Genomic DNA, 14,033 nt, shown 5'->3' on the forward strand with positions numbered 1-14,033 from the left:
CCCGACTCATTATCGTCTCTAAAGATACTAAAAACTAAATACTCAACCCATTATCATTTCTAAATACACCATAAATATATTTTTTTAATATCATGTTTAACTTTAATCGGTTTGAGAGAGTTAAATTGTGCATCAATGAATTACATGACTTCCTTGGGTTTAAGATAAATAAATGATTTTAAATTAAAGATAAATTTAAGAAATTAATAAAATATATTTCGTAATATTATTTAGAGTAATAGTAGCCTTACAAAGAGGCATACAAAGAGACAAATCTAACCTTTAAAAGAAGGGAAAAATAGAGAGAGAGAAAAACAATAATAAATTTTAAAGGTTAGATTTGTCTCTTTATATATCTCTTTATATGACTCTTTATAAAACTAGTATTACTTATCAGACTGTAGGTTGAAGCCATCCATACACTTTTCCAGTTCACCTTACTGTTAGGGCTCCAAGATTTCAGGGTCTTTAAAACGAGTTTTGAAACAACTGGCAGTCGGCGGAACAATACATTTTTTAATTGTATAGTTAGGTTGAGTGATGACGTGTCCAATACTTTTCTATCTAGGAGTCAGAGTCACGTAAGTAAAGTACCCTATTTTATTATAGTTAAAACCACTTTTTATTTTTTATAAAATGTTTAATCAATTAACCATATGCTATAAGAACAAAATGAATTATATGCTATAGTAAAATCTCCAGCATATTTACTGGATTAAAATTATTTTATTTTTAAATTATTTTTCTTATCAAGATCAAAATTTTGTTTTCAATTTTATTTTCTACATCAATTTTACACTTAAAAAATAGGTGTGAAATGAATTTATTGGGTTTGGATTCCTATACAAAAATAATAAGATTGAAACCAAACATATATAATTATAAAAATAATAAGATTGAAATCGTAACTGAAAATCATATTATATGATGTGAAATAAATCATAAAATGTCAAAAAGAGAAATGTCACATGGGAAAATACAAATATGAGTCAATTATAAAAAGAAAATTGACATTTAAATTTGTGAAATTCATTACAAAATAATAAGTAACATAAAACTTAAAGATTAAATATTATATAAATAAAAATCAAATAGAAATATTAATAAATGAAATTCTTAATTTTAGAATTAAAAATAAATAAATATTAATAATTTACTTGTTTTAATTAGGGGGATAATGTTCGGAGAGGTTGATGATGGTTAAGTACACAAATACCAAGGCGCGTGGAGAAGTCGTTGAGCTTAATTATCAAAGTCAACATCAGGAAAATTGAATTGTCACCTAACGTGATTTATACGTGCCATTAACAATAATTTGGCATGAAAAATCAGTGGATTAATTAAAGCTTTTTAATAATTTAATTCGTGGTCGTACAAATTGTCTTTTTGTGGGTCCGTTAACGTTAAGCTCTGTTTGTTTGGTGTGGTTGGCTGGCCAGTAGCCGCTACAATTGCTTCACTTTTAATTGGTTACTTATTTAATTATAATTTTGGACACGTGTCATCTTTATGTAATTTAATAAATGTTTTTATGATTTTTTTAATTTATGGTTATTGATAGTCAAAATTAGGGGTGGGGACATGAGTAAAGGGTAAAACCGGAAATGGTGGGTACCCACCCGCCAGTTTCGGTTTTGAAAAATTGGAATCGGGAATTCCTAAGTTCGATTCTTGTTCCTACAGTGCTGGAACGGGAACCGGAACCGAGGTCCAGGTATCCGGATAGGGACCGAGATTGAATTGTAATGTTTGTAAAATATTAGGGGTGTATTTGTCATTTTTTAGAATAGGGCTAACTATAATTAACCCGAGTACCTAAAATCGAAACTAGAGCCTACGTTTCATGTTCCGGTTCCAAGCTTATAGGAATCAGAACCGAAACAACTGGTTTCAGTTCTGGTTCCAGTTCTAGTTCCAAATCCCAGGATCTAATTTAGAGATTTTTTTTTTTTTTTTTTTTGCTATATAATTTATAGATTTTGTGTTAATAGTATTTTACCGAAATTTTAGTTTTACGTATAGATAAATATTTTCACATATTGTTATTTTGTTAAACATTATATATCTAAGGAACTATAATATAAGAAAGCATATTAAATCAAACCCTTTTTTAAACTCTTGGATCTAAGTTTATGAGATCTTAATCAACAATTAGACCTAGATCTATGTTTTTTATTTTTTATTTTCGCTAAAAGATTAATTGATATTTTTATGCTTAATATGTTTAACTATAACTTCTAAACCATGAAACATTATCACACAAAGGTCAATCATTTCTATTAAAACAAAAAATATAAAACTTTGAAATCGAAAAGATCCATACCTGAAATAGCCCTTCTTTGTGTAATAAATTGTCCACTAACCTTGAAGTAATTTTGCTATAGAGAAGAAAAATAAAATGAGATTAAAGAGTTTGCAATGGAAATAGTATAAAGAATATAAAATTTAAGAATAAAATGAATGGACTCATACCTAATTTTTCTTCTTTATTTTGATAAATAAAAATATTGTTGTTTTTGTTTTCTTGAAAGTATTATAGATTTGATAGAGTAAGCCACTCTAGAGAGAGAGAGAGAGAGAGAGTGGGGTGAAATGGAATATAAATTATATTTTGCAAATGAAAATTTGAGAAATAAAAAGAAAGAGGATGAGAGAAAGAGATGGTAAGTTTTTAATTTTTATAAATTAGAGAATCTGCAAAAGAAAAATAAAAAATAAAAAAACCGAAAAATAACAAATAATTTTAAATGTATTAGTAAGTTTTAATTAAAATACCTTTTAATCTTTGCTTAAGAAAGAATGTAACAGCGACACAAGTCATATATAGTTTCTCTCTCTCTCTCTTCCAATTTTGGAAAATTGACATCACCGAGGTTGGACACTCACCTAGACTCAACGCAGTGGGGTCAATAGTTACTTGGCTTAGGGTTGGGTTTCAGGTTCTAGGATGATGTTGTTAGCCCTGAGAGGAATTAAATCTAGCCTTGACTTGGTTTTCCTTCTTTTACTTGTACTTTTTATTTGTTAAAAGAAACAATTTATAACAATAAACATTAAAAAAAATTAACTTTGTATTTGTTAAAAAATTTAAAAAAAAATGAATGTAGAATAACAAATGACGTTAATAAAAAAAATCAGAAAACAATAAATAATTTTAAATGTAAATTATTGATACAATTTAGATTAGTAATCTTTAATTAAAATATCTTTTAATCGTTGCTTAAGAAAGAATGTGACAGTGACGCAAGTCATTTATAGTTTCTCTCTCTTCAAATTTTGGAAAATCGGCCTCATCAAGGTTGGACACTCACCTAGACTCAACTCGGTGGGGCCAATACTTACTTGACTTAGGGTTGGTTGTGTTTCAGGTTCTAGAATGATGTTTTTAGCCTTGAGAGGAATTAAATCTAGCCTTGACTTGGTTTTCCATCTTTTACTTATAGAATAGCAAATAACATTAATAAAAAAAAAAAAAATCGGTAAACAACAAATAATTTTACATGTAAATTATTGATACAATTTAGAATTAGTAATCTTTAATTAAAATACCTTTTAATCATTCCTTAAGAAAGAATGTGACAGCGACGCAAGTCATATATAGTTTCTCTCTCTTCCAATTTTGAAAAATCGACCTCATCAAGGTTGAACACTCACCTAGACTCAACTCGATGGGGCCAATAGTTACTTGACTTAGGGTTGATCATGTTTCAGGTTCTAGAATGATGTTTTTAGCCTTGAGAGGAATTAAATCTAGTCTTGACTTGGTTTTCCATCTTTAACTTGTAGAATAACAAATAACATTAATAAAAAAAAAAATCGGAAAACAACAAATAATTTTAAATGTAAATTATTGATACAATTTAGAATTAGTAATCTTTAATTAAAATACCTTTTAATGATTGCTTAAGAAAGAATGTGACAGTGACGCAAGTCATATATAGTTTCTCTCTCTTCCAATTTTGGAAAATCGACCTCATCAAGGTTGAACACTCACTTAGACTCAACTCGGTGGGGCCAATAGTTACTTGACTTAGGGTTGGTCATGTTTCAGGTTCTACAATGATGTTTTTAGCCTTGAGAGGAATTAAATTTAGCCTTGACTTGGTTTTCCATCTTTTACTTGTACTTTTTATTTGTTAAAAGAAATCATGATAACAATAAACATTAAAAAAAATTGACTTTGTATTTGTTAAAAAAATAAAAAAAAAATTAACAATAAACAAAAAAATATTAATGTAGAATAAAAAATAACATTAATAAAAAAAATCAGAAAACAACAAATAATTTTAAATGTAAATTATTGATACAATTTAGAATTAGTAATATTTAATTAAAATACATTTTAATCGTTGCTTAAGAAAGAATGTGACAGCGACGCAAGTCATATATAGTTTCTCTCTCTTTCAATTTTGGAAAATCGGCCTTATCAAGGTTTGACATTCACGTAGACTCAACTTGGTGGGGTCAACAGTTACTTGGCTTAGGTCAGGTTCTAGCATGATGTTGTTAGCCCTAAGAGGAATCAAATCCGCCTTTGGCTTGGTTTTCCATCTTTTACTTGTACTTTTTATTCGTTAAAAATTAATTTATAACAATAAATATTATAAAAAAATTAACTTTGTATTTGTTAAAAAAAAAAAAAAACAATAAACGTTAAAAAAGTTAATGTAGAATAACAAATAACATTAATAAAAAAATTGAAAAACAACAAATAATTTTAAATGTTAATTATTCATACAATTTAGAATTAGTAAGCTTTAATTAAAATACCTTTTAATCTTTGCTTAAGAAAGAATGTGACTTGCGTTGCTGTCACATATAGTTTCTCTCTCTTCCAATTTTGAAAAATCGACCTCACCGAGGTTGGCCACTCACTTGGACTCAACTCGGTGGGGTCAACAGTTACTTGGCTTAGGGTTGGTCCTATTTCAAGTTCTAGCATGTTGTATTGTTAGCCTTGGGAGGAATTAAATCTAGCCTCAACTTGGTTTTCCATCTTTTACTTGTACTTTTTATTTGTTAAAAAAATAATTTATAACAATAAACATTAAAAAAATTAACTTTGTATTTGTTAAAAATTTAAAACAAAAAAAAAAAAAATTTAACAAAAAAATTTAATGTAGAATAACAAATAACATTAATAAAAAAAACTGAAAAACAACAAATAATTTTAAATGAAAATTATTCATACAATTTAGAACTAGTAAGCTTTAATTAAAATATTTTTTAATCTTTGCTTAAGAAATAATGGGATAGCGATGCAAGTTATATATAATTTCTCTCTCTTCCAATTTTGGAAAATCGACCTCATTGAGGTTGGACACTCACCTACACTCAACTCGGTGGGGTCAACAATTACTTGGCTTAGGGTTGGTCGTGTTTTAGGTTTTAGCATGATGTATTTTTGTTAGCCTTGAGAGGAATTAAATCTAGCTTGGACTTAGTTTTCCATCTTTTACTTGTACTTTTTATTTGTTAAAAAATCAATTTATAACAATAAACATTAAAAAAAATTAACTTTGCATTTGTTAAAAAATTAAAAAGAATTTAATAACAATAAACATTAAAAAAATTAATAACTTTGTATTAATAAAAAAATCGGAAAACAACAAATAATTTTAAATGTAACTTATTGATACAATTTAGAATCAACAAGCTTTAATTAAAATACTTTTTAAATTTTAATCATTACTTAAAAAAGAATGTGATAACACGCAAGTCATATATAGTTTATCTCTCTTCCAATTTTGGAAAATCAACCTCTTCGGGGTTGGATTCTCACCTAGACTCAACTCAGTGGGGTCAATAATTACTGTTTTAGGTTCTAGCATGATGTTGTTAGCCATGTGAAGAAATAAATCTAGCCTTGATTTGGTTTTCCATCTTTTATTTGTACTTTTTATTTGTTAAAAAATTAAATTATAACAATAAACATTAAAAAAAATTTAACTTTGTATTTGTTAAAAAAAATAAAATTTAACAATAAACATTAAAAAAAATTAACTTCGTATTTCATGGAAGCTAGTTGATTGGCCTTCCATAGCAAACACGTGTAAATTTATTAACAAATTTTAATCTTCAAAAGTATTCACCAACTTTTAAGTCAAAATTTTAAAATAAAATTGTTTCTCTTTGCTTAAAATATATAAAGTATTTAATCATATTATTATAAAAAGCGAACAAAATTTACAAAAAAATAAATAAATGATTTTTTTTCAAAAAAAAAAAAAACAATCCGTTCACAATTTGAACTACATTGTATCTTATGATTCATCAAACAATAGTTTATTAATTTATAAAATATATAAATTATCCTGATCATAATATAAGAATATCTTGATATGTAGTAGTTTATGAATGTCATAGTTTATATGATAAAGTGTTGAAAAATTAAAGGTTGATGAAATAAAGATGAAAGGTATCCCATCATAGTTTATTAAGATGTATGAAACTTCATGGATTTGCTATAATCTATCGACATTCAGTAAACCCTCGGAATCATTACAACACTTTCAAGAGCTGTCTTACATCATTATATTTTTATTATAAATAGTAATAATAATTGAGTTTTACTCTTATGACCCAAGGTACTGTTCATTTACCACCATGCTCGATTGCTTTTACATTTATGTGGGAGCATATTTCTCTTTTAGGGTTCACTATAGGGTGGTTGTCTGAGCTTATGAAAATTAGCTTATAAGTAATAGCATTTAAATTTTAAGCATTACATGTTTGGTTAAAGTACTTATAAGTGACTAATAAGTAGTTGACGTGTTTGGTAAAATGTGGCTTATAAGTATATTTTATTATAAAATGACTAAAAAATGTACTACATTAAATAAGGTATACTATGGAATTTTAAAATTAAACAGATATGTGGTAATATACTTGGTCAAACTAACTTGTAAGTAGAGTACTATAAGCAAAAAAAAAAAAAAAAAGTTTTTTTTTTTTTTTTCGCTTATAAGTTTAAAAAAGTTAATAACAAACAAGTCATCTTAATTTTAAGCTTATAGCTAGTTTGACCAGCTTATAAGCTTAGACAACACCCTTTATATCTTATGCGTAATTTCACAGCGTCTCATCACGCGAAATAGTACTTAGAGCATAATTCTTTAATTCAAGGTGTCATGTAAACCTATTTGTTGGATGAGCTCAATGTTTTTGTAGCTAGATCAAGCCTTGACTCGGTCAAGGGGCCGGTCCTTGTGTTGGCGGTTTCTACCGGCGGGTTGAACTGGCGACGTTAACACGAAACTCTGTAATAAACTTAATAGACATCTCTTGAGAAATTATGCATCAGTCCCTACAGGTTTGAAATCACACAAAAACACCCTTGCGAATCTAGTCGGGAACAATGTTCTGAAAACCAGACCGGGAATCGACCCGCCAAATATCCGATTCTCGGTTTGCACGTTGGACCGATCTGACCGGTCGGTCGGACGCGGTACGTCGCAAAAACAAAAAAAATTGAAAAATTTTAGATTTTGTATGTAATTGAAATCTAAAAACAATTAAACAGACCCTGCAAAACATTAAAACCATCAAAATTTGATAGTTAATGACTTAATGTTTACAAATTCCGTCTGAAATTCAATCCTCAACTCAAGTCTAAACTCTAAAGTTTCAATTTTCAAACATCATTAAAGGCATTACAAATTACAAAATAGTGAAATACAAAGTAATATCAAATATGAATCCATGATCCATCAACCAGGCTGATTCACACTTGAAGGCTGAAGCTAAACTGCTGAAGGAAATCGCGAATGGAGGAAGAGGACTGAACTGAACTGGAGGAGGGCCAAACTGAAAAAGAAAAAGCAAACTGGAGGAGGGCCAAGCTGAAGGAGATCGCACGCAGACGGCAGAGTAAAGTAGTAGCGCAGCAAGGAGATCGCGAATTGAACTGGAGGAAGCAAACCGAAGAATCAGGCTGATTCACACTTGAAGGCTGAAGCTGAACTGCTGAAGGAGATCGCGAATGGAGGAGGAGGACTAAACTGAACTGGAGGAGGGCCAAACTGAAAAAGAAAAAGCAAACTGGAGGAGGGCCAAGCTGAAGGAGATCGTACGCAAACGGCAGAGCAAAGTAGTAGCGCCGCAACTGAAGTGTTGAACCGCAAAAGCAAAATGCAAAAATAAAAATGGGTTTGAGTTGTTTGAAACTTTGACTTTAGGGTTTGCTTTTCATTAAAAAAACTAAATTTTAATTTTAAAATAGTTTTCAATTTGTTAGTGGACCGGATGGGAGGTTGGACCGGTTTTGGATGTTATACCGGTTGGACCGTCGGTTTGCTACAGTGAGACAGTCCAACCGCGGTTCAAAACGATCTAACTCAAAATCCCAGTTTTTTATCTTTTACAACCCGAAAATTTCACCGAAACCCGGTCCGGTCCGGGTTTCAGAACATTCGTCGGGAACCCTAGCTGCTGCAACTGCAATCCACCCCAAGATCAACCCAACGTCGGACAACCACCACCAGGCCACCACAAAAACCCTAATCCACCACAAAACACTACCATTCGCCACAACAAAACCCACCACAAACCAAGGGAGTCGTTGTGAAAAGGAGATGAAGGTTGACCGGGAGATGAAACAGTGGTAGTTTCGCGGAGTGAAGAGTGAAGTGCGGTTGCAGTGGTGTCATTCGGTTTGGAGTCGCAAACTAGGTTGTCGCAAAGTCGCGGAGTGAAGAGTGAATTAGGGATTTCATTTGAAAATTGAAAATTTGCATTAACCCGATTTGGCCATTGGTTCTTTGACTCGACAGTTAAACCATGGTTCTACACTGTTCCTGCAAATTCAACCGTGGGTCAATCTTAGCTAATAGCTGAAACCGGGTTTAGAGTGTCCCTATACTGGAGAAGGGGTTCTGAATTGGACCAGCCGAACCGACTGATTCGGTCTGGATTTTAAAATCATAGTTGAGTTATTAACTAAAGTTTAGCCTAGTGTATAGATATTATGGTACATGTATTATATCTTAAAATCTCTCAATCTATAATGTATTATTGTTAAAAAAATATAAATAAAGCATCTTAATATAATAAATACCTCGAAAGTCATATTTATAGAGTTTAGAATATATGACTATGTTTCGTCATTCATATATTAAGTAAATAAAATTCTACTACATAAATATTAATGAATAATCTTAATGTGTGTGTGTGTTAAAACCCAAAAAAAACAAAATTTTGATATAAAAAATTAGTGTTTCAGTGTCTTCTTGTAAATTGTTGTAATTTTAGTGTTGCTCTTTAATAATAACTCAAGAAAGGTAAAGTAAATAATAAAGACCAAAATGAAAGAACTGAAAGGTTCCTTCACAACCCCACACTTTCACTGCCTTAAGCTACAGAGGCGGTGGATGACCACATTTTATTTACAGCACTCCCCCTTGGATATCCACCGATTATAGATAAGTGTATTTAACCTTACTCAAGAAAAAACATAGTGGGAAAAAGATTAAGTAAAGAAATACAAGTATACAATGAAACTGTAACGTATAGTTGGACGTGCTTCATACTGCCTCATTAAAAACCTTGTCAAGAAAACCCAGAGAGACAAAACATGATCAAGGAAAAAAGAGTATAGTGCACATATGGTCAGTACAATTAACAGTACAATATACTTGTCTAAAAAACTCCCCCTAATCGATGCTCCTCTTGATCAATGGTCTCCCTCATAATGGCAGAATTAATTTAGTAACTTATTGAGCCGCCGCATACCGATGTTATACACCAACTTTTCAAATGTTGATGTTGGTAAGGCCTTAGTGAATAAATCTGCAAGATTATCACTAGAGTGTATTTGTTTGACATTAATCTCACGATTTTGCTGGAGTTCGTGAGTGTAAAAGAACTTCGGTGAAAGATGCTTAGTTATGTCTCCTTTGATATATTCTCCCCTGACTTGAGTAATACATGCTGCATTGTCTTCATTTATAATTGTAGGAGCATCTAAGGTATGTGGCAATTTGCATATACTTTCAATATGATGGATGACAAATCTCAACCATACGCTTTGACTGGCTTCATGAAGCGCAAGAATCTCAAAGTGATTGAAGGAAGTGGCAACCAATGTATGTTTTGTGGAGTGCCATGATATTGCAGTACCATTGTAAGTGAAAACATATCTCATCTGCGAGCGGACTTTGTGAGGATCAGAAAGGTATCCAACATCTGTATAGCCAACTAATTTAGGATCGTTAACAAATTTCTTTAGATAAAATAATCCCAAGCTTTTTGTTCCACTGAGGTAATGAAAGACATGTTTGATCCCATTCTAATGTAGGCGAGTTGGTGCAGAGCTAAATCTTGCCAACAGATTCACTACAAATGCTGTGTTTGGTCTCTTACATTATGCCAAATATAATAATGCACCTATTGCATTTAGGTACAATACTTTAGGACCAAGTATCTTTTCGTCGTCTTCTTTAGGACGAAATTGATCATTTTTAGGATCAAGAGACCAAACTACCATTGGGGTACTCAAGGGGTGAGATTTATTTATATTAAATCACTTTAGGATCTTTTCAGTATAATTCGATTGATGGAGCAAAACTCCATTTGAACAATGCTCAATTTATAGGCCAAGATAATATTTTATTTTCCCGAGATATTTCATTTCAAATTCTCTTTTTAAGTAATCAGCAGTTTTTATGAGCTCTTTAGGAGTTCCTATTAAGCTCATGTCATCGACATATACTGCCACGATTGCAAATCTTGATTCTAACCTTTTTATAAAGATACACAGGCATACAGGATCATTGATATATCCTTCTTTCATTAGATATTCACTGAGACGATTATACCTTGTTCGTCCTGGTTGTTTCAACCCATATAACGATCTTTGTATTTTTATTGAATACATGTTCCTTTTATTTGCTTCTACCACATTGAATCCTTTAGAGATTTTCATATAGATATCAGTATTTAGTGTACCATACAAATACGCAGTGACAATGTCCATGAGACGCATATCAAATCTTTCTGAGACTGATAAACTAATCAAGTATCGAAATGTGACCACATCCATCACTAGTGAATACGTCTCATCGAAATCAATTCTAGGTCTTTGCAGGAAACCTTGGGCCATTAATTTGGCTTTATACCTAGCAATCTCATTTTTCTCATTCCTTTTTCTTGTGAATACCCACTTGTATCTTACGGGTTTCACGTTTTTAGGCGTTTGGACTATAGGCCCAAATACATTACATTTTGCTAAGGAGGTTAATTATGCTTGCATTGTCTCTTCCCATTTTGGCCAATCATGTCTTCTTTGACATTCATCAACAAAACGTGGCTCAAACTCATCATTCATAATTTCAGTAGCTACTGCGTATGAGAATATGTTATCGACAATAGTAGTTTCACGATTCCACATTTCTTTACTATGAGCATAGTTTATAGAGATTTCTTCATTTTTATGTTCTTGTATTCCTTTAGGGATTTGTTCATCTTCAGGGGCTTGTATCCTTTCAGGGACTATTAACTCTTCTGGAGTTAGTTTAGAAGATGTGAAATTATCTATTATTCTAGTATTATCAATATTGGCACTTATTTGGTTCTGTGCCTTTCGTTTCCTAGGAACAGTATCCTTGGCTCCAATAGGCCTACCACGCTTCTGGTGTGTAACAGATGAATCGATTGCTACCCGCATGAATTATTCATTAGTAACATCAATCCTTGTTGATGTATTGACAACATAAATGTATGATCTCGTTATTTTTGCTACATTTGTAAATGCATTAGGCATTTGATTGGCAAGTGGCAACATTTTGCAAATGTGTTATTCTTTGCACTTCAATTTTAGATTGAGATGTGCGAAGATCTAAATGAGACATAGAATTCAGTTTTTAGGAAAGTTCAGGTCTTACTCCAAGAGGTTTTACCTTTTTCCCTAAAGATGTGAATGTTGTCTCATCAAAATGGCAATCCGCAAAACGTGTAGTAAATAGATCACCCGTTAGGGGCTCAAGATATCTAGTGATGGATGGTGAGTCATAGCCAACATATATTCCCAAACGATATAGGGGGTCCCATTTTGGTGCGTTGAGGGGGTGCAATTGGAACTTACACAACATAGCACAACCGAAAGTTCTTAAATGGGATATATTAGGCTGAAGTCCAAATACAAGCTGTATTGGAGAATATTGATGATATGCAGTGGGCCTTAGGCGAATTAATGCCGCAACATGTAAAACAGCATGAGCTCAGGCAAAAGTCGATAATTGCATACATAATAGCAAAGTTCTTGCAATTAATTGGATACACTTTATAAATGACCCCGCCATACCATTTTGGGTATGTACATATGGTGCTGGGTGCTCACCATCAATTTCCATTATTGTACAATAGTCATCAAATATTTTTGAGGTAAACTCACCAGCATTGTCCAAACAAATTGCTTTAATTGGGTAATACGAAAAGTGTGCCCCTAATTTAATCATTTGTGCCAGCAATTTAGCAAAGGCAACATTACGGGTAGATAGTAGATAAACATGTGATCATCATGCCGATGCGTCAATCAATACTATAAAGTAGCGGAAAGGTCCACTTGGTGGAAGAATAGGTCCACATACATCCCCTTGAATTCTTTGTAAAAATGATGAGGAGCTACACCAACTTTAGTGATGGATGACTTAAGTGCTAATTTGCCTTGTGAGCAAACAATACAAGCACTCTCATTAGGTGATAGAATCTTCAGATTCTTTAATGGGTCCCCATGTGAGTTTCTATGATCCTACGTATCATAGTAAATCCTGGTTGACCAAGACAATCATACCAAATTTTAAAAAGTTCAAGATCAGTAAACTTTTGGTTCATAACTACATAGATTTCAACATTCTTCAGGAATGTGCATTATAACCCTGATGAGAAAGCAAGGAATTTCTCCAGTACATGCTTCTGATATGAAATATTAGTAGTGATGCATAGAAACTCTCCATCCTTTTCACTTAAAGTTTCAATGTGGTATCCATTGAGTCGTATATCTTTGAAACTAAGTAAATTTCTTATGGATTTGCTAGAATATAAAGCATCATGGATACTTAATTTAATTCTGCTTGGTAACACGAGTATTGCTCTTCCAGAGCCCTTAATTATGTTTGCAGATCCTGATATGGAATTTATTTTAGCCTTAGTAAAGGTCAAACCTGAGAAATATTTTCTATCTCGAAGGATGGTGTGCGTTGTTGAACTATTTACTACACAAATGTCTCCACCATTACTGGATATCAATGTCTCAGTTTCGAAGTTTATCTTTCAATAGAGGTACAATGTTACACTTATTAAGCTCTTCGTGTTGATAACGTATTGTAATTTTAGTGGTGCTCTTTAATAATAACTCAAGAAAGGTAAAGTAAATAATAGGGACCAAAATGAAAGAATTGAAAGGTTTCTTAAACTTTTGGATTGATTTTAAATGAAAAGGGATAGATCAGAATGAAAGGGATGGGGGGGCGCGGGGGGGCCTACTTTCACCGCCTCAAGCTACAGAGTTGGTGGATGGCCACATTTTATTTGCAACATAAATATTATTTTTTATTTTAGTGTTTATTAACTTTGGGCCCTTTTAATAATTCCTTATTATTTTAGTTTTACAAAATAAGTTTAATTTATGCCCTAAAAACATACGTTAAAGCTACATGAATAAAAATTTTGATGATACCCACCGCATAAGAAAATACATTTCATCGCATTTATTTTGTAAATAAATACATGATTAAAAGTATAATTTTTGTCCTTTAGTAGCTTAAGAGTACATTTTAAACCACAAACCACCCATATATACTAGGGGTGACAATTTTTACAAGAATCACCAACATAACAAGAATCCAACATGGTTTAAGTGAGTTAGATCTTAATCTTATTTGTGTTGATAAACTCAAATCGTTTATTTTTTTGGTATTGTGTTCAAGTTGAGGGTTTTCAATACCCACGAATCTATTTAAATATTTTTTTATCTATTTATGACATAATTATTTGTTTATGGTATGATAAACCAATTATGACATAAATATTAGTTTATA

This window comes from Pistacia vera, unplaced genomic scaffold, assembly GCF_008641045.1.
Source record: "Pistacia vera cultivar Batoury unplaced genomic scaffold, PisVer_v2 Contig136, whole genome shotgun sequence".
NCBI classification, from domain to species: Eukaryota; Viridiplantae; Streptophyta; class Magnoliopsida; order Sapindales; family Anacardiaceae; genus Pistacia; species Pistacia vera.